This window comes from Ursus arctos, unplaced genomic scaffold (genome assembly GCF_023065955.2).
Source record: "Ursus arctos isolate Adak ecotype North America unplaced genomic scaffold, UrsArc2.0 scaffold_28, whole genome shotgun sequence".
In the NCBI taxonomy this organism is placed as follows: domain Eukaryota; kingdom Metazoa; phylum Chordata; class Mammalia; order Carnivora; family Ursidae; genus Ursus; species Ursus arctos.
This window is the reverse complement of record NW_026622963.1, coordinates 27,896,426-27,921,362: the sequence shown is the minus strand read 5'-3', so window position 1 is coordinate 27,921,362 and position 24,937 is coordinate 27,896,426. Positions and strand designations below refer to the sequence as shown.

The 24,937-nt window shown below is 45.0% G+C and overlaps 1 long non-coding RNA gene across 1 annotated transcript; it reads left to right on the top strand.

Annotated features, from left to right (window-relative positions):
• The first annotated feature begins 331 nt into the window (after positions 1–331).
• On the top strand, positions 332–24,671 carry LOC130541960 (uncharacterized). Its single transcript, XR_008956107.1, has 2 exons — positions 332–937; positions 23,861–24,671. It is a non-coding gene; the product is annotated as an uncharacterized LOC130541960 (long non-coding RNA).
• Positions 24,672–24,937: the final 266 nt, after the last annotated feature.

The window sequence follows — 24,937 nt, the reverse complement described above, 5'->3', positions numbered from 1 at the left end:
AATTCAGATTCATTTAGTTGAAATTCACAAGTCACAAAGATTTACAGAAAAATGTTCCCAACTCAGTCCCCTCCCCGCCCGCCCCCGACCTTCTTCCTTTTCTTGGAGGTTAAAAAAGTTAACTTTTATAGCCTTCCAGGGATATTTTATGCATATACGGTGCAAGTAAAAGACACACATAATCTTGTACCATTTTATACCAATATTTTTTACCAATGTCAGTATTCTGCCTTCATGGGAAGTCTGATTTAGTTTCCTCTCCTGTAAAAGGGCGGTGGAGAAGATGACGTCAGAGAATCACAAAAATACCCAGCCACACTGCCCGGCATATTAGCCTTCAACAAAAAGCCTGGTTGTTCAAGGGTCTTTAGCGTGCCTCGCACTCACCTAGTGCTTGCTAGTCACGGACCGCCTCCTGCCTCCCCCCAAGTTTCCAATCTGGAAAGTCTGGTGAAGACCCCATAATTTGCATATCCCACCAGCTCCTAATGCTGGAGGAGCTGCTGGCCAGAGAGTCCCTTGGGAACCTCACGGCAGAGCGGGAACTTGGGATGCCTGCGGTTACAACTGGCAGGTCCTGCCACTGGAGCAAATCACTCTCTGAGCTTCAGTGTTCTTATCTCGTAATAAATGGAACAACTCCCATCGCAAAGGCTGCCGTGCAGGTTAGGGAAGATGCAGCAAGTGCACGGCCTCCGTCCTGGCACACGCTCAAGAAATGAAGCGCGAAAGAAACTGGGGCAGCTGGGACGGCGGGGATCCCCCAGGACACGCGAGCCAGCGCCCCCACCCCGGGGACCCGCGGGTCGAGGGCAGCCACATCTGAACACTGAGACGGGGGCTCCTGCTTCAGAGACCTCATACACCGAGCACCGCGTACCGAAACCCCTCCATGCAACTGTGTCGCTTACTGTTCAAACTGCGTGCAAGGATGCAGGTGACCCCGGTTAAACCCAAGCGCCACGTGGGCGCACGGGACCCGGCACACCCGGAGCCCCGCCCACTCGCGCCCCGTGACGCTCGGGACTGGCTGCGCGCGCGGACGTGCGGCCTGCAGGGGAGGAAATGGCGGCGGGGGCGGGCGGGGCCGGGCGCGGCCGGGCGCGGAAGGCCGCCAGGGGGCAGTCGCGCGTCTGCGGGCCGCGGCCGGCTGGAACCGGTATGGCCGGAAGTGGGGGCGGTGCCTTGGCTTCCGCAGCGACGCGCCACGTGCGCGGCCGGGAGGGACCGGAGAAAACAACAAAATGGCGGCGGGGGGCGGGGTTTTCTGGTGCCCTTGAGCCCGCGGGTCCCATAAAGAGCGGCGGCGTTTGCTGGACCCGGCGGATGCGCGGAGCGGGGTGCGGGAGATGGGGCTCGCAGTTCCCTTGTCCGGCCCTCGGCCCCGCCTAGCTTGCCCTGGGACGCGAGCAACCGCGCTGGGCCGTGGAGCCCGGGCGCTAGGCGTCGCCGAGGGTCACTGCGGTGCGTTCGCATGAAGCCGCAGGCCCTGCATCCCTGTCACTGTCCTGGGTTTTTGTGGGTGTTTTGTTTTTGTTTTTTTGCTTTGGGGTTGTTGGGGTTTTTTGTCCCAGCGTTTGCAGCTCTCTGCGAACTAGGACAGCAGAAACGCCTTCTTCAGGGCGTTTTCTTAACGGAGGGAGAGGTTAGGGGCGGCAGATAGAGCCAGGAGAGCTGTAGTTGGCTCGAAATGCAGTCCCTCCTGTTTCCAGCAGTTTCGATGACCCGTTTCCTGCCTTTGTTCAGAGTTAGAACTGCATCCCTCTTGATGGCGGGGGGGGGGGGGGGGGGGGGGGGACCGAACCCTCCGTGCCCTAGGCTTGAGAGTGGCCTCCCCGCCCTGTCCAAGTGTCGTTGGAATGCGTGTGACCCGTTTGTACACGGGAGCTGCGCAGGGACCGCGAGTGTGTCAGAGGCCGCAGCTCTGTTGTTTACTATCGTTCGCCTCGTAGAAAGAAATGTAGATGTCGGTGGTTATGTGTCACACAATGCAGGAAAAAAGAAGGCAAAATCGCCTGGTGTTCATGGCTTTTAGACGAAGGCCTGCAGCTTCCCCTTCTTGTGCATGAATCTGGAGCTGGGAGACCGAGCCGTTCGGTCTCTGCCTGGACAATTTCCCCGGCTCGATTTTCCTAACTCACCGTTTTATTTTACATGAGGTTGAGACGCAGAAAAGCCAGTGTGGGTAAAAATAGTTAACACAGGCCATGCTGCTTGTGGTGGTATATTTAGAATCAAGGAGACGTTTGTCCTTGGATTTATTTATAAATTTGTCGTGGTCTTTATGTTTCAGATGCTCTCATTCTTGGTAATTTGTGAGGTCATTTAGCAAGTCTGTGAAATGACGTGACTGTTGAGGGGGAGGTTGTTTCTAAATAAAACTTGCCTCCCAAAGGTTTGGGAGGTTTAATTAGTAAAGATTTCTTAATGTAATAAGGCCCCGAGTGAGGGCACGCTACAGTGACAAAGCTCAGGAAAGACATTACTTTGTTTACAAAGGAGCCCTTATGGTTTCCTCTGTCTGGAAGGCGTTTTAACGCTTGTGGTGGGATCAAAACTGCGTGGCTATTAAGTGACAGGCTAGAAACGGCATAATGTGGTCAAGAGGGGAAAAGAATGCTCAAGGCCTTTATTTTAAGATTTAAATGCAGATTTTTGACTCAAGCACAGGTTCCAGAGAATTTCCCTTCAGCCACTCATTTTTGTATCCATGCCTTCCAAGGTTTCACTGCAGACTCGGCCATCATTTTACAAAAAGGGGCAGGACTGTTTCCGAAGGATCCTTTAACCTGGAGGTGTAAGGACCCTCTCTCCCCTCAGCCTAGGAAAAGATTGCAGCTCCCTAATTGCATGTTGTGAAAGGGAGCCTGCCCCATTTAGTGTTTATATTTTGCAGTGATTGCCTCCTTTTTTTGTCTCCTATGTAAACGTGATTCAGATTTTGGGCAGCTTTTTCTGCAAATACCACTGAGCAAAGAATTAGTATATCTCCAGGCCTTAAGTTGTTTGCCTCCAAGAATTTTATTAACACTGCCTTCCTGTTAAAAGGAAAAAATGTACTTTAATTTTAGAATAAAATATTGTTTTAGTTTATATTACTAAAGCAAATTATGTCCAATAGAAAACATGAAAAGTACAGAAAAATACAAAGAAAAAAAATCCCCCAGAACGCCACTATCAAGGAATAACCACTGTTAAGCAAATTGTCTGTATTTGTCTTAAAGTAACACTGTACCTGGTTTGGTAACTCACGGTTTGTATTTAGCCATGTATGACGTACATTTTTTTTATGTCAGATAAGAATGTTAATGCTTTTTAGAGCCTGCATAATATTCTATCAGATGAATTAACCATTAACTATTTTTCTTACTATCGAACACCAATTTTGTTTGCCTGTTTTTGCCCTTGTAGGTAACATTGACGTGAATACTTCTGTACAAAAAGCTTTTCAGATTTTGTAAAATAAAGTTTACGATGAATCTGAACTTTTTAAGGTTTGTTGGTAGGTACATATTTGACTCCCCAAACTACTGAGTTGATGGTGTTCTTGAACGTTCTAATTACCGCACCTCAGCATGACACCTGAGGTCAGATCCCATCTCCTGTACTTGAATTGCTCCCCTCTAAATTTATTTGTTTTAGTTCTAAATCATTTATTCTTGGTGTATTGTTTTTGATATGGATGTGTGTCTAATAAGTACCAGACATGGATGTTTAAGTTAAACATTTAAAAGGAGTCCTTTTGCTGTCCACCTGTTAGAAACACAGAAACCTCTTTTCTTTGTAACTACTTCAGTTCTATGTATAGATGTGACACAGAAGAAATTGATTGCTGAAGTTTTCTTTCCAGTGCGAGCCAAGTATATCAACTTTGTAGTTCTTATTGTAAAATAAATGAACTAAGGGATTGTGGGCTTTTTCAGTTTAAAGGCCTCTCACCATCATAGATCGTCATTTTTTTTCGTTATTTCCAATTGTTTTGTTGCGGATACGCTGCTAGACCTTTATCCACAGGGACAGGAAAAACAGCTCTGTCGGAAGCCAGGTGACAGGCATAGTAGATGGAAGGTTTCTCTGGATCAGTGTAATGATACTCGGATACTCCCTACCAGGAAACCATTCTGTGTAGTCTGTTCTTCCAAAATTAAACTGTTTGCTACAATCATTCTTCTCTCTCAGAATCGTTTAGAGAACGCCGAGAAGTAAAAAGGAATAAGGCAAATGTATGAATAATGGGTACGTATCAATCAGCAGCCCTTCCATGATCACCTCAAAATTACCTCAGAGAATGTGACAGTCTTTCCCGGGAGCAATATCCTTTCTAGTCACCCCTATACTTTAAACAGCCCTAGTCTCTGTTTAAATGAAGTCCTAATTACTAAACTTGGAATAAGATCCATTCCACTAGAAGAGAGAACACCGTTTGTTAAGAATATTTATTCAAACAGATTCGGAACTTGAAGAGCTACCATACATGGCAATCATTATTCTAGAAGTCTTCCTTGTGGTGACAGTACCCCAGCGCAGAGGCTTATCTCTGGGACTATCATTTTTGAGACCAGCTACTTAATAGTCTGATTCTACAGATAAACAGCAATAAACATGCAAAGATTTTTTTTTAGTTGTACCAGCGCTGTGTATCTGAGATTAAAACCTGTTATTAGAGATTCATTCACTGTAATCCTTTCAAAAACAGCGCTAGATTTTTCTTGCTTTATCATTCAGATTTCATAGATGATACCCAAGACAGCAAATGGATGAATATTTTACATGTTAGTTCTTTTAAGGGACAAATGACTTTGAGCAGCTTTTGAGAGCTATATAGCTCTTAGAAACCTGTCTCCTTGGAGCCGAAGTTTAAAATCTGCTGCTGATACAAATGAAGAAGGGGGATGGGAGTAGGAAGAAGGAGGAGAAGCAGAAGAAATATATTTTTTAATACTTAAAAAGTATTTAATATTCTTTAATCTTGAAAACATCCAGATTCCACTCTCAGGTACAGTTAGTGGCCACAGTGAAAGGCGGAGGTCTTGTCAACTTGCCTCTTGAGTCAGCCCTGCCAGAAATAATAGAAGGAATCCAGGTTGTCTCGTGTCCTAGACTTTAGACCCCAGAGTCTACATTGCTACCTCGCCAAGTTGTGGGCACATTCCAGCAGGACTAGGGCTCTGTCGACAGTTGCATCATTACCGTCTAGTCTCCCCCAAATCTCCTTCTGTCCCCCATCTAATAGCCCTCAAGTTCTCATTCTTTCAGGGCTCCGTGGAGCAGTAGTTAACAACCAGTGCCTAGGAGCCAGAGGAAGCTGGACTTGGGTTCAGTTCTGTGATTTACAAACTGTGACCTCGGGCAGGATGACATGTCTGGGCCTCAGCTTCCTTCCCTGTCACTTGGAGCTATGTCTTTCTTTCTTGTGAAAATTAAATGATGGTCAGTACGTAGTGCTTATCGTAGCGCCGGGCACAAATAAGCCGTCAGTAGAAGGCATTGATTCTTAATCCCTCTACTTCTTCAATCCATCCTCTAACTGCCCTCGGTTCCTCATTCTCTTTGGCCAGTCGCTTCCTGACCGGTCTGCAGCAGGCCTGCCTAGCCCCCTGAGCGGCTTGCTGTTCCTTGTACCAGTCTTCCCTGTAAATATACGCGTAGCTCTTTTATCTGCCTGGCAAACTCCTACTCATGCATCAGAACTCAAACCTTAATATCCTGATGATGAAAGTATAAACTGATGTAACTCCTTTGAAGGGAAATTTTTACAAAAGCTATCAAAATTTACATGCACCAGCCTGTGGATCCAGGAATTCTGTTTCTAGGAATGTATCCTATAGATATCCTCACCCATGGGGCCCAAAGGGAATGTATCTAAAAATACTGTTTGTAATAGCAAAAGATGGTAAAACCCTACATGTCCAATCGAGCACTGGTATCAAAATTTTAATTTATCCCTATTAGGAAATAGTATCGGGCTGTTAAAAAGAAGTGAGTAGCTCTACAAGTACTAATTTCCAAAATATATCGTTACATGAAAAAAATTGGGATATAAAGGTTGAGTAGAGGGGCGCCTGGGTGGCTCAGTCAGTTAAGCATCTGCCTTCCGCTCAGGTCATGATCCCAGGGTCCTGGGATTGAGCCCCACATCGGGTTCCTTGCTCGGCAGGGAGCCTGCTTCTCCCTCTGCCTGCCGCCCCCCTGCTTGTGCTTGCGCGTGCTCTCTCGCGCTCTCTCTCTCTCTCTGACAAATAAATAAAACCCTATAAATAAATAAATAAATAAATAAATAAATAAATAAATAAAAGTTGAGAAGACACCTCCATTTGTCCAAAAGAAGGAAGGGGGGTGGTACATTTATATTTATATTGATGAAATGGTGGTAGTTGCCTCTGATGGGCAGTCAAGGGTCTGAGCGAGGAAAGATTTCTTTTTCACTGTCTATTTCTTTGTTCTGTTGGGAACAGAACACTTGTATAAAATATTAAATTTCTTTAAATTAAAAAAAAAAAAAAAACCTTAATTCCAGCCTCTTTTCTTTTGGGAAGCCTTGGCGGGCTTTCTCCCTCCATTTCCAGCCAATTTCTCCCTCCTTCATATGTCCTGGGTTTTGAATGTAATTCACCCCATCGTATTGAATGTGACTGTCTACGAGACTGGTTTCCCCAGAAAACCAAGAGCATCTAGAAGTTGGGTCTGATATTGTATTCATTTTTTTTAAAGATCTTATTTATTGATTTATTGACTTATCCCAGAGAGAGAGAGAGAGAGTGCTTGAGCAAAGGTAGAGGGACAAGCAAACTCTTCGTTGAGCTCAAAGCCTGATGCGGGGCTCAATCTCAGGACCCTGAGATCATGAGCTAAAACCAAGAATGGGATGCTTAGCCAACTAAGCCGGCAAGGCACCCCAATACTGTATTCATTTTTATGTTCCAAAGATCCAGCCCCAGATGATAACACATCCACACTTTTTTTTTCTTTTGAAGGAAAGAACTGAAAAGGCCTAGAATGGGTTTCCCCCGCAGCTGCCCTGATCCTATCCTGGTTGTCCGGAGAGTTTGGTCTCTTGTAGACTCACCTTAATATTCTGGCCCCACCCTATATTATCAGACATTCCCAGCAAACCCTCTTGTAGCTCCGACTACATTTGACTTTTCACTGTTTTTGTAACCGTTGTTGGTTTGTCCTGTTATGTTTGGTTTTTTAAAAATCCACAGTCTCTACAAACTCCTTGCCTTTGAGCGTGCAGTATCCTCTACTAATGTCCTTTCCAACGTTGGCCGCTCAGTCTCCATCATTCAAAGGCACTTCCTCTTCACGTTGATGGTATAGTGGTGAGGGTAGCCTCCTTCCAAAGGCACTTCCCCTTTGAAGCCTTCCTGTTTTTACCCTGCCTTTGTCAGATAAACTTGATGTTCCTATGGCTGTCTGATCAAACGCATGATCACTAGTCATTTATTGCAATTATCATTTCGCCTGTTAGTTCACCTGACAAAAGACAGGGATTTTTACCTTGATCATCTTACTCGTCTTGGAATTTATGCCTAACACATAGCAGGCACTCGATAAATAATTGTTGCATGAATGGATGAATGAACAAGGTAATAGTAAGTGCTCACGATATTTTGATGGGCTGCACGTGATAGCCATCTGTTTACTTATTTGGGGCAACGTAGCTGTATGCCGTGTGTGTCACATTCACACTTCAGCCTGGCATCTTGGACCAGGAGCTTTTAAGTAGTGGTTACCACTCTAATGCAGGTGGAAAGACCTAATTATATGTGTCCTTTTTAAGTCCCTTAAAACAGGACTGCCAGATTTAACAAATAAAGATACAAGTTGCCCAGTTAAATTCAAATTTCCAATAAACAACAATATTTTTAGTGTAGTTATGCCCCAAATATTGCTTTTACTAAAAAAAACAAAAATCTTCATTGTTTATCAGAAATTCAAATTTGACCGGATGTTCCATATTTTATCTGGCAACCCTACCACAGAGGCTGAATTCCCAAACCCTACCTTCCTGTGTTCAGACCCATTTAATTCTTCTTAGAGAATTTTATGAACTATGCAATCTTATCGTCTCTATGAAATAAATAACCCAAATCTCCCAGTTTAGCTTACTAGAATTTTTTTTACACATTTAAAAACTTTGCCTCTTTCCAAAACTCCTTCATTATATTTTAACCATCAGAGTTAGATTCTAATGTGTAGTCATTTAGACTCTTAGCCACTTAATAGAATTGAATCTGCGAGGGAAGATCCATGTGACTCCTTCCCTTTGAATCTTCTGTATATTTTCTCTCCGTCTCTGGTGTCTATTCCGAAGTATGTCTTAGGTAACAGGAGATTAAGTCAGCATGGTAGGGCAGTCAGGCTGGTCTGGGCGGTAAGAAACCTTGAATTGGTGTTTGCATTGTAAAATGCCACTTTCTGGTGGAGGAAGTGTAGGAGCCACACTGCCAAGCCCTGGTACCTGCCCTGGCCAGCTCAGCAGCCATTAAGTATTTTTACACACCAGGCTTTGCACGACAAGACTATTTGAAAAGTTAGAAACCTCATCTGATCTGAAAACGGGCATTTTCAGATTTCAGTCTCTTAGCACTGGTAAATTACCTCGCAGGCCAAAAATGCAGGCACCAACAGCGACTGCATATATTTTTTGTTTCCAAGGAACATTTCCCATGACGTGAAATCACATTCCCCTGCGGCTTGCAAGTGAATGACAACTCTCCACGATACACCTTGTTGCTACATGTAATTAGTTTTCCCTGTAGTTTTATAAAGTAAGATAATGTCACAAGTGTCATCCCTTCTTTAACATCCAAACTTGAAAATTACAGGTTGAACATCGTCCTATGTGTTTACACTAATGCAAAAAAAAAAAAAAAAATTCCCTGAGTATTCAAATAACACAGCTAGTTCTGAAAAACACCAACAACCATCAAAACTTACTAAAGAAGTGACGATTAGAATTTGAGAATTTACATTAGGGGAGCAAAGGGGATCTCTTAAAAACGGCTTGGAGCGGACATGTAAAGTGACTTAGTATGACAAAGAGGCATGGGGAGAATGGCTCAGTCCTGGAGTGGAAAATCAATTTGCCAGGGCCACGGTAAGACTGAAACATCACCTCCACATTTCCCGAGGATCCCTTCTGACACAGTGATGTCTGCAGTCAGACCGTGAGCACAGGAGGCAATGGGCATGCCTGGGAGCAGTTTGCAACAGAAAAGACAACTACCACCCAGCAAACCAACAGAGGAGGAACAGAGTGAAGGACCATCTTTCAAATTTTGAAATGGACTGAACAGACATTCATTATGTCAAGAGCTTTACTTTGGGAAGACCAATATTTCTTTTTCACCCTGCTGTTTCCAGGATGGCTTCTAGTAAATATTGCTTGGTAAGGGGAATAAATTCAGAGCCACGGAGTGTAGTAGAATATATCCTCGATGTTTACGTTGCAAAATCCAGGAGAATTGTGTTATTTATTTGTTCTTTCAGAAAAGTAAGACAGCAATAAACTACCGCTTAACTTGTAAATCATAAAAGCTTCACGCACGAAGAAAGTTCTTCGACGACCAAAGGAAGGAAAGGAAAAATCTTATATTTATTCTATTGTAAAAACTGATCTATGAAGAGAGGATAAATTTTCTGATCCACGCTGAACCCATCCTGTTGCCTCTTAAACACGTTTATCTTGGTGGGTTGTTTTGGTTTGGTTTGGTTTTTTTTTGGTAATTTTTAGTATGTTATTTGTCAATACATCTGTCAAAAATAGATTTACTTTGCCTCAGAGCCCAATCATTTTTAAACGTATTGCATAGACAATGTAACTTTGTTCCTGAAGTTTGTCAATTTGTCCCGTTCCTGTGTGGTTAGTGGCTTTTTCTACACGAGACTAGATATTTCAGGTGTTTGGAAGGTTTTTTCCCCCTTTCTTGGTTATGAGGAAGCCTGTTCGTTTCGACATTATTTGCCTAACTATAGACTAGTCCTAGAAACTTCGAACTGACTATTATATCCTCTAGGAAGAGAAAAATGGAGACCTCCCAATTTAGTTTACAAGGGCGACTAGCGCAGGGGCTTCGGGTAGGAAATGTGAGGGTGCCTTTAAGAGCAGCCGCGGTAAATTTCCACGGCCCGGACAGCCCCGCCCACGCGGCAGGCCGCGGGGTGCGGCGGAGTGCGGCTGCGCGGCGCGACGCGCGCCTCCCGTTGCCTGGATACCGACTCCTCCACTCTCGGCCCCCGACGCCCTTTTGTTTCCAAGATGGCCTCCGAGTTGTGTCTTAATGTGCCCAGAACAAAGCCAATTGAACACCCTTAAGCTTAGCAGAAAGTAAGAATTGTATGGGTAGCTTTAAGAGTGTTCAATGTCAATATTTATTTACTATTGTAACTTTACGAAAGCCCTCTCTGTTGGGTTGTCTGGATGGGAGAAAAATCGGGGAGTGCCTCACGGTGTGTGAGCCATGGTCTCTTAGCCTTTCCGTGACACGGCTTTTGGCGTCAAAGTTGGAGATAGGTTCGTTTCTTTTGATAAGAATTCTGTTTTTTCCTGTTAAACTAGCGCAGGAAGAAGTCTTTTGGATTTAAAATGGATTCTGACGCTCAACGTTAAAGACCATATAAAATTGTGTGGAGCTCAATTAGGGCAATCCCCCGCCCCGCCCCCCCCGGCCGTGTACGCGCTCCTTTAAAAATACCTGTTGATTTTTCTGTTTTTCTTTTTCTCGAAAGGTTAGTTTAAACCCAGATTAATCTCGTGGTACCATTATCATCATTATAAGATGACAAATGCCTCTGGGGATAGGAATTATGTTTTTTTCATCTTTGTGTCCCAGAGGTGTTTCTGCCTATAACAAATCTTCGGATAGTGCAGCTAAATAATCCTAATTAACTTTTGAGGTTTTTTTACTACGCCAAGCACAGCGCTATGAGGCGGGTACTATGAGATAGCTTTTATCTCCTGTTTTACAGGTAGGGAAACTAAGGCACCGGGAGGTTAAGTAGTTGCCTGAAGCACCACAGCGAGTAAATGGTGGCAGGGATGTTCAAGCCCGGGCAGCGTGAGGACAGCCTGCGCCAGGCTGCCCTTGTGCCGTACTGCCTCTGAAAATACTGCAGGGAGTCCATGATGTCTTCAAATTGCAGCACTTTCAGGGAGGAGCGTGGAAGTCTCTTTCCCTGAAATATGTTCCTCTTTGTTGTGAATAGACTTTTCACACTTGCATCAGTCAGGGCATCTAGATGCTTACCAGAGCCGGAGCTGGAAGACACGGACTCAACCAACCTTGGTGGCAGGTGTTGGGGAAATATAATTAAAAACAAAACCTCCTGCCAACCCAAAGAAATCTCTCCACAAGTAGAAGAGAAAGAAAACAGTTTTATTATTGAATAGAGAAAGCACGCAGCCAAAGTGGAATGTGCATCACGGGCAATCCGTTGAGCGATCGGAAGGACAGGAAGAAATGTCACCCTTTTGCACTGCTAAGCAGATACACCCTGTTACGTACCTGTTCTCAAAATAAACAACTAGTTCTCAAGGAAGAGGACTTGACAGCACCGTTTGTCACACATAGTTCATCTTCAACTCACCTTGGCAATAGGCAGCTGGCAATCTGTATGAGCTAATTAGCACTATCCAAAGGAAAAAGTAAATTTACATCTTTATGACAGGAGATAGGTTTGCCACTTAGAGCCAGGAACCCGAGTTAGACTCCTACCCTCCCACAGAAACTGGGAAATAGGGATGCTATCTTCCTGATTACATTTCAAAGAGATGGCTCCCAGGTCACTGAGAAAGACATTCCTGGGGTTGAAAAGCTGGCAAAAGGCTTATTTAGCTTCAAAAAAGGTTTACATACTTCTCAAAGGGGCAGATAATTTACAATCAAATTTTCTAAAGTAAATGCGGAAAGAAGGCAGCAGAGGAGGGGGGAATCTCTTTCGCTTTCTGTACTAGGGCAATTTACGTATTTAAATTTATATTTACCCTGACACAAGGTACAGAGACAACTCAGGTCAGCTCTTTCCAATCGAAGAGTCTACTTGCGTTCAGATTTTCACCTCACTAGCCCACCTTTTCCCTAGACATAATAATGAGTCAGATAGTAGGAAGGCAGGAGAAGCATTACCTAACGCTGAGAGTTACGTTTTCTATTTTGATTCGAATTCTTACTTCCTGGTTTCTTTGAAATTACGTCTAATTTCTAGCAGATGCTGAGTGAATTTGCGTGCTGCACTAGACCATGAAAATGTGTCTAAGAACTGCCAAGCAGACAACTGGCTTTCGTGTACTTTTGAGTTCAGTCTGAACTCTTCGGTCCTCCCTCTTCATTGCACCGCCTCGGAGATGCCAGACGGGAAGGACCTGCCCCTCCCCCCACCTCTTAAGCCTCCGCTGATGTACCTCAGCTTCTTGTACAAAAGGCTCGGGTTGCTTGGCTAAGGCCTCCGTGCCTTAGCATGTGGTGATACCTGACACTGGACTACCTTCCTCTAGGTTTCTGCTTGCCTTGCTCAACTAGCAAGTCAGCTCAGCCATCCCTTCCTTCTCGAATCCTTCACGGACCAGCCTCCCTGCTCCCTAGCCTGCCTCTGACTTGGTCTCCCCTGGGCTCGGGACCACTTGGTAGCATCGCCATGATGACACACACATAGACGTGTGTGTAGACTGTGTGTAGACATGTTTAATATATTAGTCCGTAAACTTCTTGAGATAGAAGATCTTTGTTAACAACAACAACAAAATCTTTAAATCCCCAACACCTCACAGGAGGGTACCCAGATGAACAGATCTGAGATCTCAAACTGGTGAGTCCCCGGCCATACCCAGCTCACCAAACTATTCTGTTTGACTCTTTTTAAAATTTGGGTTTGTGTGTTGTCGTTGTTTTTAATCCAGGTCACATTTTAAAATCTGGATTTACATACAAGTCAGGGCCTTGACTTCTCTCTAAAAATAAGATGTGGCCCTCCTGGGTCTGTTTCCACATGGCAGCAGGCAGAGACTAGCCAGCGTAGATAGGACAGGAGCTCTCCACTTGGCCTCAGCCTTTACCACTCCCTATCGCTTTCCCACTGAAGTCAAGTATGAGGCATCAATTAAAGTGAGTGCCCACTGATGTTTTTCTTGGAGTAAAATACTTCTCAGTACCAAAAGAGAGGAAGCAAGACTCAAAAGCATCTTTCAAGGATAATGGGAGAGAGCCCATTTCGTGGTGAGGGAGTAGAGTTGCCTCTGGGTTGATGAGGCACATAAAATACGTCTGTCTCTATTTTTCTTAAGCCCACCTGCTTTGTTTATTTACGTTATCTTCCTGGCCCCTGCAGATAGTTGAGTTTTTGACCAGTAGGGCAGATACTCCGAAGCTCTTTGAAGAAAGGAGGAAAGAAAGAAAGGAAAAATAAGTTCAGCAAATGGTTAGGATTCCAAACTTTTCAATCCAACTACTTAAACAGACTTTCCAGTATGTCGCCTGTAGCCAGTCCTTCAGTTTCACCCTGAACATCTCTTCTGCCGTTTGCTGCGGTGGGGATGGCTGTGTGTATGATACTCAGATTGCTATAGCAGCTACCTTAACGAAAACCAAGGAGGTAAATTTGTACATACGCTTTGTTCTCGAAGATTCCACAGGCCTAGAATACGCACAACAAAGAAGTTCACTTCATGCAGGTAATTAGTTTTCAGAGGATCATTATCCACAGTACTTGAAGATGGATAGTGTTTGATGGATAGAACTGAGAGCTATTTTGTAAAACTTACTAATAAGAAAAAATTGCTAGTCCTGTTGCAATCAGTGCTTACGTATCACAATGAGCATCTAAATAAATACTGTCTTTTCTCTCTAAACACAAGTGAGATAAGAATCACCAAATACACGTACAAAGGAGGAAGATATTGGTATTTCATCTCACATAAAACTGATCAAGATAGCTAAACCATACTTAAGAGGTTACAAACATTGTAGTAGAGCTTTTCTTTTCAAGGAAAGGTTTTTAATGATCACTTCCTCCTAAATTCTCACAGCTTAGATTGACATTGTTCGAACAAGAATCCTAACCAGTTTAATGGAGTAGAGAGCATCTTTCCAAGCACCTTGAGTGTTTGCTGTCTTTTAATGGCATTATTGAGTATGCAGTGATAAAATGGAGCCAATGCAAAGTATTTCTTTCCGCTCTGAACGTGTTGTGACATCATGAAATAAACCTCAAGTCATCTGTCTCCTTTTCCTTGCCTGGGATCTAAAAGTCACTACATTGTTGTCTTGCCCGGCTATATTTGTCCTTTTGAAATGTGTGGAGCTGCTGGGGCAGTGGTTGGTGGTGAGATCAGTTTAGGAAAAGTCTCACAGTTGATTCCGACAATATCCTGCCCTTAAGAACCCCCAGTTTTCCTTTTAGGCCCACTTAAAAACAAGTGAAGGATTCTATAAGGGAAGGGTGCATCAGAGAATTCTACATGTGTTAAACTCATTGTGAAAGAGTTCTGTGCACTTGTAGAAACAACTACCCCCCATGCAAATTGCATTTCCTTTGGACTTGAGAAAAGCTGAATGAACCCTCCAGCCACGAGAAAGCTCCTAAAGCAATGTTGGCGTCCCAAGACTGTGTTTTGCTGAAAAGACTCCCTAAGGATAAGGGCAAAGTGGCTATACGGCTGAGAAATGGAAATAAATGGACTCTTTCAGCACCTAGAAGCTGCCCAGAAATTTAAATTCCGTTTTCCGTTAGAAAACCCAAGCCATATTGCACGTAGTAGGGCTTGTTTATTCTGCACATCTCATCACAGTCCTCCAGATATTTTTTTTTAAAGATTATTTATTTATTTATTTATTTGACAGAGATAGAGACAGCCAGCGAGAGAGGGAACACAAGCAGGGGGAGTGGGAGAGGAAGAAGCAGGCTCCCAGCGGAGGAACCTGATGTGGGGCTCGATCCCACAACGCCGGGATCACGCCCTGAGCCGAAGGCAGACGCTTAACGACTGTGCCACCCAGGCGCCCCAATCCTCCGGATATTTTAACAGCCGTGCTCCACGATGTGGTTGGCACAAGGACCACAAATCTTTGGTAGCTAGGGAAGCTCATTGGCAAATAGATTTCTTGTATGTGGTGTAAAACAGCCTCATTCATAGAACTCCACATTTACTTGTGGTTAGATGTGAGAGACCGAAGCTCTGATTATTGCTGTTTCTCGACGCATGCTGCAATAATTGTGTCCTGTCTACAAAAATGGAGAAATATTTACTCTTTGCAGGTTTTTGTTAGCCTCCACAAGGGTAATTGCAAATATTTTGATACCTTGCTTTATTTTAAGGATACTGACAATCAAAAAAAAAAAAAAAAGACCCTCAGTTTGCTAAATTATAGCGTTGGTTGGAAAGAGAGGGAAACATTTTTTTGTTAATTTGGTTCTTTCTCATTCGGGATCTGCATGAGTTTCCATCCATGGTATGGAGTAGCCCCGTGTATCACAGAAAACCAGCCCAAACCAAACCGGTCTCCTCTTACTGCAGAAATTTGAAGGATACACGAACTGACTGATATCAATCACAATAAAGGCATCTACTCCTATCTTATTAATCATCCCATTTAATCTTCATTTCCTATGCATCTTCCCTTTTCTTTAGTACCAACCGTCCTCGTCCTTAGTCTAAGTCAAACGGACTTGGAATCTTATTCAGGGCCGTTACTTAACTTGATGCGGAAAACACTCTGCTGCGTGCTAACCTCCCAGATTTGAGTTAGAACCTGGATCCTGAATCCACACAGGACTTTCCCCCTTGCCTTTCTATATTCATTTCATTTTCCCACATCTTCCTTTTGAATATTTTCCTAGAAATACCTAGACCATAGGTAAGTAGGTGGAAGAGGCCGTAGAAACACGAGTTCAATATGTGTTGTACGAGACGCATTTGCAGAAAGGTGGTACAATGCCTGTGCAGTCTGGCTCTCGGGCTTGGGGGCCGAGACGTACTTACGGAAGGCAAAAGATCCCCCAGTCCAGGAAAATCTACCAATCCAGTTTCCCAAGGCGCATAAAACTTGCTGACATCAAAGAGGGGCACCACACAGGGAAATGCGAGGTGGGGCACAATCACTGACACACCGTGTTAATGGGGTGTGGAGGACTCATCAGATGGGCTTCGATGCATGCGTGCCCCCAATGTGGCTATGGGAAACGACCAGTCACAATTTCCATTTATACAAAGCTGAATACTGAACCCGGTCCGACCACTGGTTTAGGCAGACGAGAGGTTTCAACCAAGTTTGCTTTGTGTGAGAGGCCTGTCGCGCAAGCTGTAAATAAAAGGACCCCTGGCTTTAGGCCTCTTTCTGTTTGTAGACAGTAAATTTAAATCCTTTGTCCCCGCAGACCAACTCAACGCAGTAACCTTGGCTACGGAGGCTGCAGAAAGAAACACACTCTCCAGATTTCCAGTTCTATACTCAGTTTTAGAAAATTGGTTATGTCGAAAGGGAAAAAAAAAACAATTTTACTTTGACACCAAGAAGCACTCCTCAGACTTTCGTAGGGGAAACAATGAGTCATTCATGCTGTCAGCCCAGGTGGTGCCTGAATTCCAGACAGAGGCCGCCAGAGTTAACCCCTGCGGGCCTCCTGCCCGAGCAGAGACAGGGCTCAGGCAGCCCAAGGCTCGGGCTCCCCGCGGCCTCCGGGGAAGCAGGGCGGCCGCGGAGCAGGCCGGGGCTGGACGGGAAGGTGAAGCCTGTCACCAAGGCAGGACCTCTGCCGTGCCAGTCCCAGGGGGCCTCGGGGCTGTTTGTCACCGCGTGATTGGCTCCAGGAGAGGGGTGGAGAGATGAAAACACTCTGCCCAGGATATATTTAGTTGAAGTGCAGCTGGGAAAGCGCTTAAACAAGGGAGCTTTTGTCCTCACCCCCAAGTGTTTTCCTTAACTCCACGAGGGGGGAAATCTTAGCCACGTACTGATTTCTTTTTTCTTCCCCTCCATTTGCTCTTCTTGGGGTGGGGGGTGGTGGTGGTGTTCTTCTCTGGAAAGTGGAGGGTTTTCTGTGGTCTGGTGTCTAAGGGGAAACGGAGCCATTTTGAGGCCGAGTTGACATAAAAGTGGAAAGCACACGCTCTTAAGACAGTGGAGAAATCCAGACGTTTCTTAACCTGTTGTATACGTTTGCCTTCTCGCAATTCATTTTCCGTCAGTTCAAAGTGGAAGGTAGGTATTTTCAAACATCTTTACTTGGGTGAATTTAGGGAGTTAGAAACATAATTAAGTTTTATAAGCTGACAGAACCCTGTTTCACTTGAGTTGATTCACATTTTCCAGTAATGAAAGATTTACTTCTGCCCTGATGAGTGAGCTTTCTCGCAGCAGATTACCGATGAGCCATGTAATGGCTGCTGTTCCTGTCCTCCTTGGAAAACCACTGAGAACCGCCGCCTGGCTGCGAGGTTTTACGGCCACCGTGTCAATGCTGTGTGTTAGGGGTCCATTGTCTGCTATTACGAAGTAGCACGGGAAATATTTTAAATGAAAACCCCATTTGCAGTTATGAATGAAGGGCAGAAACTTCTGAACAAGAAGCCTTGGTTTTGGTGATACCTAGGAAACCAGTTGTATTAGTATTAGTCAGGGATCTCTAGATACACAGAAGCAAGAGTGTGTGTATATATACATGTATATATATGTATGTATATATATATATATATGGAGAGAGAAGCAGAGAGAATGAATGAATGAATGAATGAATGAGATTCGTTTCAAGAAATTGGCTCATCTGGCTATAAAGGGTGTCAAGTCCAAAATCTGGTGGGTGAGCTGACAGGCTGGAGACCCAGGAAGAGTCGATGTTGTAGTTCAAATCTGAAAGCTATCTGCTGGCAGAATTCCCTCTTGCTGGGGGAGGTCCGTCTTTGTGCTCTTCTGTTCTTCAACTGATTGGATGAGGCCCACCCACATTGTGGAGGGCAATCTGCTGTACCTCAAGTTCCCTGACTTAAATGTCACGCTCGTCCAAAAATACCCTCCCACAAACATCTAGAATAATGACCACACATCTGGGCACTGTGGCCCAGCCAAGCTGACAAATAAAATCAACCACCCCACAGGTTAACACTCCCATTTTGAAGAATTCGCTTACTTAATTACAAGATTACTTACCAGGTTGGAAGCCGTTGTGAGGATTTAGAAATGGGTAAGATATGATAACTTTTGATAATTCTTTTGATAACTGCTCTCAGGTCTTCTCACTCTGTCTTTCTCTCTCCCTACCTCTATATCTCTCTCTCTTTCTCCTGCCTCTCCCTTCCCCCCTCTCCTCTCTTGGGAGGCTTGCCCTGGGAAACAACCAAGGCACAGCATTGTGGGAAAGCCTGTGCCACTCAGAGAAGCCATGTGAGGATATTCCAGACAACAGTCTCCAGCCAACACCAACCTCATCTCTAGACATGTGGGTAGACCAGCCCTCAGGGGCTCACACCCCCGCCTTCAGTCTTCCAGCTGTGCCCCGACATGGTGGACCAAACTGTGCCCTGTCCCAATTTCTGATCCACAGACACTCTGAGAGACTTCTTAAAAAGGGGGGAAAAAGATGAATGCTATTTTAAGCAGCTAAATTTGGGGGGAATTTGCTAGACAGCAATAGATAACTAATATGGTAAGATTATGGTCAACTTTATAAGATAAACTACCAAACTGTTTTTCCAGAGTGGTTTTCACCATTCTGCGCTCCCACCAGTGGTGAATGAGAGTTCCAGATACTCCATCCGTACTAGCAATTGGTAATTAGCAAGTGTTTCAGATTTTAGTCCTTCTCACGGGTGTGGAGTTGTTTCACATTGTGGGGTTCGTTTACATGTTCCTGATGATGCCGGACTTACTTTGGATCAGAAATATTATTACTCAACTTAGAAACCAACCTTCTTGGCCATGATATTTCCTAGCCACATGCCTTAAAACCAACTCATCCCTACCCCCAATATTTGAGAGCTTATCCTTACATTTCCAATTTGTTTTAATAATAATTGCCCAAAATGAGTCTGTATCATTAATTATTATCCATTAATATTATTATCTAATATTATTATTATTCCTAAACTGGGATCAGGAATTTGCGATCCCCTGGAAGAATGAGGAGTAAAAGCCCTCTACCCACGTATGTGGAACTGCTGAGCCTAACAACGCTATCACCTGTTTTTTTGTTTGTTTGTTTGTTTTATTTTAAGAATTTATTTATTTGTTTGTTTGAGAGAGAGACAGCATGACTGGGGGGTTGCAGAGGGAAAAGCAGATTGCCCGCTGAGCAGGGAGGCCAACTCAGGGCTCCCCCCCAGGACCCTGGGATCATGACCGGAGCCCAAGGCTGACGCTTAACTGATTGAGCCACCCAGGCATCCATCACTTGTTACTCAGTATTGTTATAATTACCATTTATTGGGAACTGCTCTGTGCCAGGCATCATGCATTTACCACAACAGCACAAGGAGGTTCATATGTTTATCCTCATCTTATTCCCAAGGAAGAGTAGATTTAGGGAGGTCAGGAAACTTGGCTGTGGCCACACCCTGAATTTGAACCCAATATTGTTTTATTTGATCCAAAACAGCTTTTTCCTCACTTCTTTCTAATTTTATGCTGGGATGTAAGAAAACATTTTGGCCTAAAGTAAATAGTGGAAAATATTCCAGACTGGGCGTTGAGACACTGGGTTTTACTCCTGGCTCTATCACTAATAAACAGTCCACTCTTGGGCAAGTCCCTCTCTGAACCACTTTCCTCATTACTAAAAATAAAAGGTTGGATTAAGACCTTCTCCAGCTCAAAAATTGCTATAGACCAGGCACAAGGTTAAGCATTTTACAAGTGTTGACTTATTTATATCTCATAAAAGCCCTATCACATAGGTACTATTATTGTGCCTATTTACAGATGAATAAACTGAGGCACAGTCGTTAAATTGTTTTTCCAAAAATCACAAAACCGGTACAGGTGATTTCAACTCAGGCACCCTGGCTCCAGTCTATGATCTTTCTAAACTAGGCAACGTTCATTGAAAGCTTAGTTTCAACAACCAGTTCATGACATCTTTAGCGGCATTATTCTCTCCCCATCCCCACCTTCCCTCCTACTTTTTTTTTGTTTTTTTTTTTGGGGGGGGGGCTAGTAGTTGCAGAGGGAGAGGGAGAATCCCAAGCAGGCTCTATGCCTAGCACAGAGCCCGACATGGGGCTTGATCTCACAACCCTGAGACCACGACCTGAGCTGAAATCAAGAGTCCAACGCTCAACAACGGACTGAGCCAGCCAGGGGCCCCATCCTACCTGTCGAATGAGAAAACTGAAACTAAGAAAATTTATTAGGTCCCAAGTCCCACAGCCAGTCAAGGGTCGAGCCAGGATGGGAAGGAAGCCCAGGCAACTCGCCGTCAAAGTCTAGGGTCTAAGTGTCCTCAGGAGTCGGAATGTGAGAGACCACAGCTCCATGACCCCCAGGGACTCTTGCCAAAGGCGCGTTTGGAAACACTCACACGGACCTGAGCAGGCCACACCTTCCCCTCTCAACTCCAACCTGGCTGCGTTCCCCCGCCTCTTTTCCTCCCCTCTTGGGAAACTCGTTGCCTGGAAATCAGAAATTAGAACTGCAAGTGCCCAAGGGAGCCTGCCCTGGGGCACTGGTGGTGACAGGGGTGGCGCAGTTTCCAGAACAGACCCGCTGCGCTGCGGGCTGTGGGGGATGGGTCTCCCTGGCAGGGCCTCACTGTTCGCATTCCTCCAGGCTCAACCTTGAATTAATTACCTGGGACTCGCCTGTCAGTTACAAAAGGGAGCGAGTAAGACAGTCCCAAGGCTGTTGCTTTGAGAATCTGGTTCTGTTTTTACTTATTTCATGTAAGTATATCTTTTATTTTTTTAAGATTTTATTTTTGAGTAATCTCTATACCCAAGGTGGGGCTCGAACTCACAACCCCAAGATCAAGAGTCGCAGGCTCCACCGACTGAACCAACCAGGCGCCCCGAGTATATCTTTTTATTTATTTTTTTATTTAAAAAAAATTTTTAAAGGATTTGTTTATTTGACACAGAGAGAGAGACAGCCAGCGAGAGAGGGAACACAAGTAGGGGGAGTGGGAGAGGAAGAAGCAGGCTCACGGTGGAGCAGGGAGCCCGATGCGGGGCTCGAGCCCAGGACTCCGGGATCATGCCCTGAGCTGAAGGCAGATGCCCAACAACTGAGCCACCCAGGCGTCCCCGGAATATATCTTTTTAAATAGAAAATATGCATATAATAAAACGTCAAATAACACAATATAATATCTAGTGAATATGATTCTTCATCTTACACCTGCCCCTGCCCTCACCTCCCGAGGCGACCTCACTCTTGTACATCCAGCCAAAAGTATTCTTACGCCTGCGACCAGACAGGTATAGATTTTCAACCCCTCTAACGGGCACATGCGATATACACCGCTCTGTATCTCCCTTTTTTTTCCCAGGTAGCAATGTAGCTTGGAGATCATTCCTTGTCAATACCTAAATACTCTCTCCCTTTTTAAAAAAGATGCCGCACAGATTTCTGTTGTGGGGCCGTGCTGTCGTTTATCTGACCAGTCTCCTCTCGGGGGGCTGTTTCTGATCGGAAGCTCCGACAAGCTGGCCTAGTGAATTTCTAGTGTTTGTGTTGCATTATCACGCAGGCCCCTCTGAGATGGCGTGTGTCACGTATGTCAAGGAGGAAGGGAGCAGAGTTTATGGCTTGCCCTCCCCCAGCCCACCAGGCGTATATTGCTGCTGGAATTTGCTCCATAGGGCTATAGTCAGAGGACAATTCGTCTGTGGAGGTACAGCTCAGAAAAGTGCATCCGGACGGCAGCTCCGCTGAGCTCTGAAGTCTGGTAGCAGCTGCCATGAAAGTATACTGTGAGCTTTCCCGAATAAGCCTGGCCCAATATGCCACGGTCATCTTTTGCAGCAGGACCTTCAGTCCTGGGCTGGTTCTGGGATTCGGGCACCTGGAGGTGCTGCCTATCATTCAGGGTGATGTGGACCCACAGACAGGGAGGGAAAGAACAGGATGGGGTCCTCCAGACACTACGAACCTATGACTGTTTCTCTTAGGAAGGGATCTGAGCCACTTATATGAGTTCAGTTCTCATATTCTCTTGCCTGAGGTGAAAGCTTTTGGGGAGGCTTCTGGAAAAGCCAACAGCTGAATGTCTGCCCCTGCCCGGCATTGTTCCAAGATGCCTGGCTTGACTGTCAGCCCTGGGTGAGCCCCTCCATGATTTCCCTTCCAACAGAGACACCAACACTGGGAAGCCCTACCCTCCCACCTCCAAATACGCTCCCCCAGGACGGACGGACGAGAAACCTTTTCTTATTTTGAGGCCATTGTCCCAGCCCTCCTCTCAACAGAAATTAGTTGAAAGTGGCAACTAGAAAGCCACTGATTCCCCCCTCAACCACCACCACTACATTTTATCATGAAAATTCCTAAACGTACAGAAAACTCGAGAGAATGTTGCAGGGAACTCCCACCTATTTACCCTTTAGATTCCACAATGAACCTTTTGCTAGATTTGCTTTCCCTTCTAAAATATTTTCCAGGCCACCGTTGCTTGAAGTTTTTAAAAGCCTGGCCTAAAAATTCGATTCATTTGCTTTTAAAACTTCAGAACAGGAAACTTAACGCCTTCGTTAACGAACACAGACTAATTTAGCTCCCTTCCAAATGAGGCTGCGTGGAAGGAAGAGAGGAAGGAGGTGAGAAGAAAGTGAAGAGGGGAAGGCAAAGAGGGGGTGAGAGAGACGAGAAAGGGGACCAGGGGGTGCAGGCGTGAAGACAGAGGAAAGGTCTGGGGATCGCAAATGAGTGTGGCCCAGGTAACTGGCATGGCTCATCGAGAGCTCGGGTGTCCAGGTTCAGTACCCAGTAGGCAGCTGCTACTAAGGACGCCCCTGGCCTCCCCCTGCCGCGGTAGGGACAGCCACACGCAGGTGCGTCCCCTGACGTTAGAGCACACTGTCATCCTTCCTCGCAGACTTCCTGGGCCGGGCTCTAGCTTCACGGACAGCTGTAAAATGGAGCAGAGCCAGGATCTGGAGAACCAGACACCAGCTTTGAATACCAGTCCTGTTGTGATCACCCACACGCCAGCCTCAGACATTTATTCAACCGCTCTTAGCCACTGTATTCTCATCCGGGAAATGGGCCTATGAGGAATAGATGCCTCGTGGGGTCGGCGGGCAGGTACACTGTATGTAATAAAGGCTGAAGCACACTGGGCGTCAGCTGTCTGACCAGCATCGAACTCACCAGCTTGCCTGCTTTATCTCGTCCCATCCTTGTCACAGCTCTAGGCGCTGGACGTTATTACGGGCCTCATTTTGGAAATGTGGGAACTGAAACGTAGGGGGGGCAAAGTCACTTCTGCAGGTGCTACAGCTTGTCATGGTGGAGCCAGGCCAGGCCCCCAATTGCTTTGCTGCTCTCAGCACTGTGCCTGGTCCTAACCCTATTCGCTGCGACTACCCAGGCTTGCCAGGGCGGGTTCTTGCAAGGTCAAGGTGCGACCACCCACGTGAAAGAGCTAATACCTACCGGGCCCTTGAAAGTGTTCGTTGAATGACTAACACAGGTTGGTGAGCTCAACAAATACTTGTCATGTTCTTCAGTTGCTTTCTCTAATTGTTAATTCCATAGAAGCTTCCCTCTAATAGGGATGACCATGGGGGTGGGGGATTCTCCCTCATCCTGTATTATACAAATGTCAGGTTTAACAAACAAATTACACGGGAGTTGATTTTCTTTGTGTTAGGACCTCATTTATAGTATAGCAATATTGAACCTATTTTATTTTTTTGCCTGTGATTGTACAACAGGGAAGCAGATGGTAAATGTCCGGATCTAGGCAAGCCCCTCCTTCTCCTGCTTGTTCCAACGCGCTACTGGACTTCTTTCCTGTGCCAAGGGCAATCCAACACCCAGCGCTGCCCCAGGAGAACAGAGCTGGGAGCCTCTTCAGTTTCCTCGCCTTCCATAAGGCCTCTGCACAGACCCGTTTGCTGTGGCAGGCTTTGCGTTTTTTTTTCCCCACCTTTCGTGATGTACTTCCCTTTCAAAACTTGTAAAATAATAACCCTATGAATTTCTCTCCAAATGCAATGAAGAAGATACATAGAATAAAGCAAGATCATATACGGAAAAGTACTTTCAAACTTTCTTTAAAATTTCTGTGCAAATGCAAGTTTTTAAAAACCAGCTTAAGAGCCAAAAGTTGGAAGCAAACCAAGTGTCCATCAACAGATGAAGCGATAAACAAAATGGGGTATGTACACATAATGGAATATTATTCAGCCTTGAAAAGGAAGGAAATGCTGACACACGCTACGACATAGATGAATTTTGAGGACGTTATGCTGCATGAAATTAGCAAGTCTTGAAAGGACAATACTGTATGACTGCACTATTGTGAGGGACCAGAGTAGCCAAGTCAATGGATTCAGAGGGTAATATGGTAGCTGCCAGAGGCCGTGGAGGGGAAGAGGTGAATGGAATTTACTGTGTCATGGGTACCGAGTTTCAGCTTTGCAAGATGTTCTGGAGATGGGTGATAATGATGGGTGCACTGAACCGTACCTTTAAAAATGATTAAGATGGTAAATGTTATGTGTATTTTTCCCCAATTAAAAATAATTAATTAAAAATAAGTTCATTTGTTTTATGATGATGGTTTTTTAAAAATTTTATTTAAATTCAATTAACCAACATATGATGGTGGTTTTGTCTCATTTTTGCCTTAGCCAGTTAAGAGGACACTGAATTTTCCCATTTAATAAGATCCAGAGACCTGAGCTAGGAAAGAGGCACGCCATGAGAAGGCCAAAGTCCAGGGCTTGAAAAGCCAGAAGTTAGGGCCCTTAGACTCATCTGGGGTCCAAAGGTGATTCCAAGGGCTC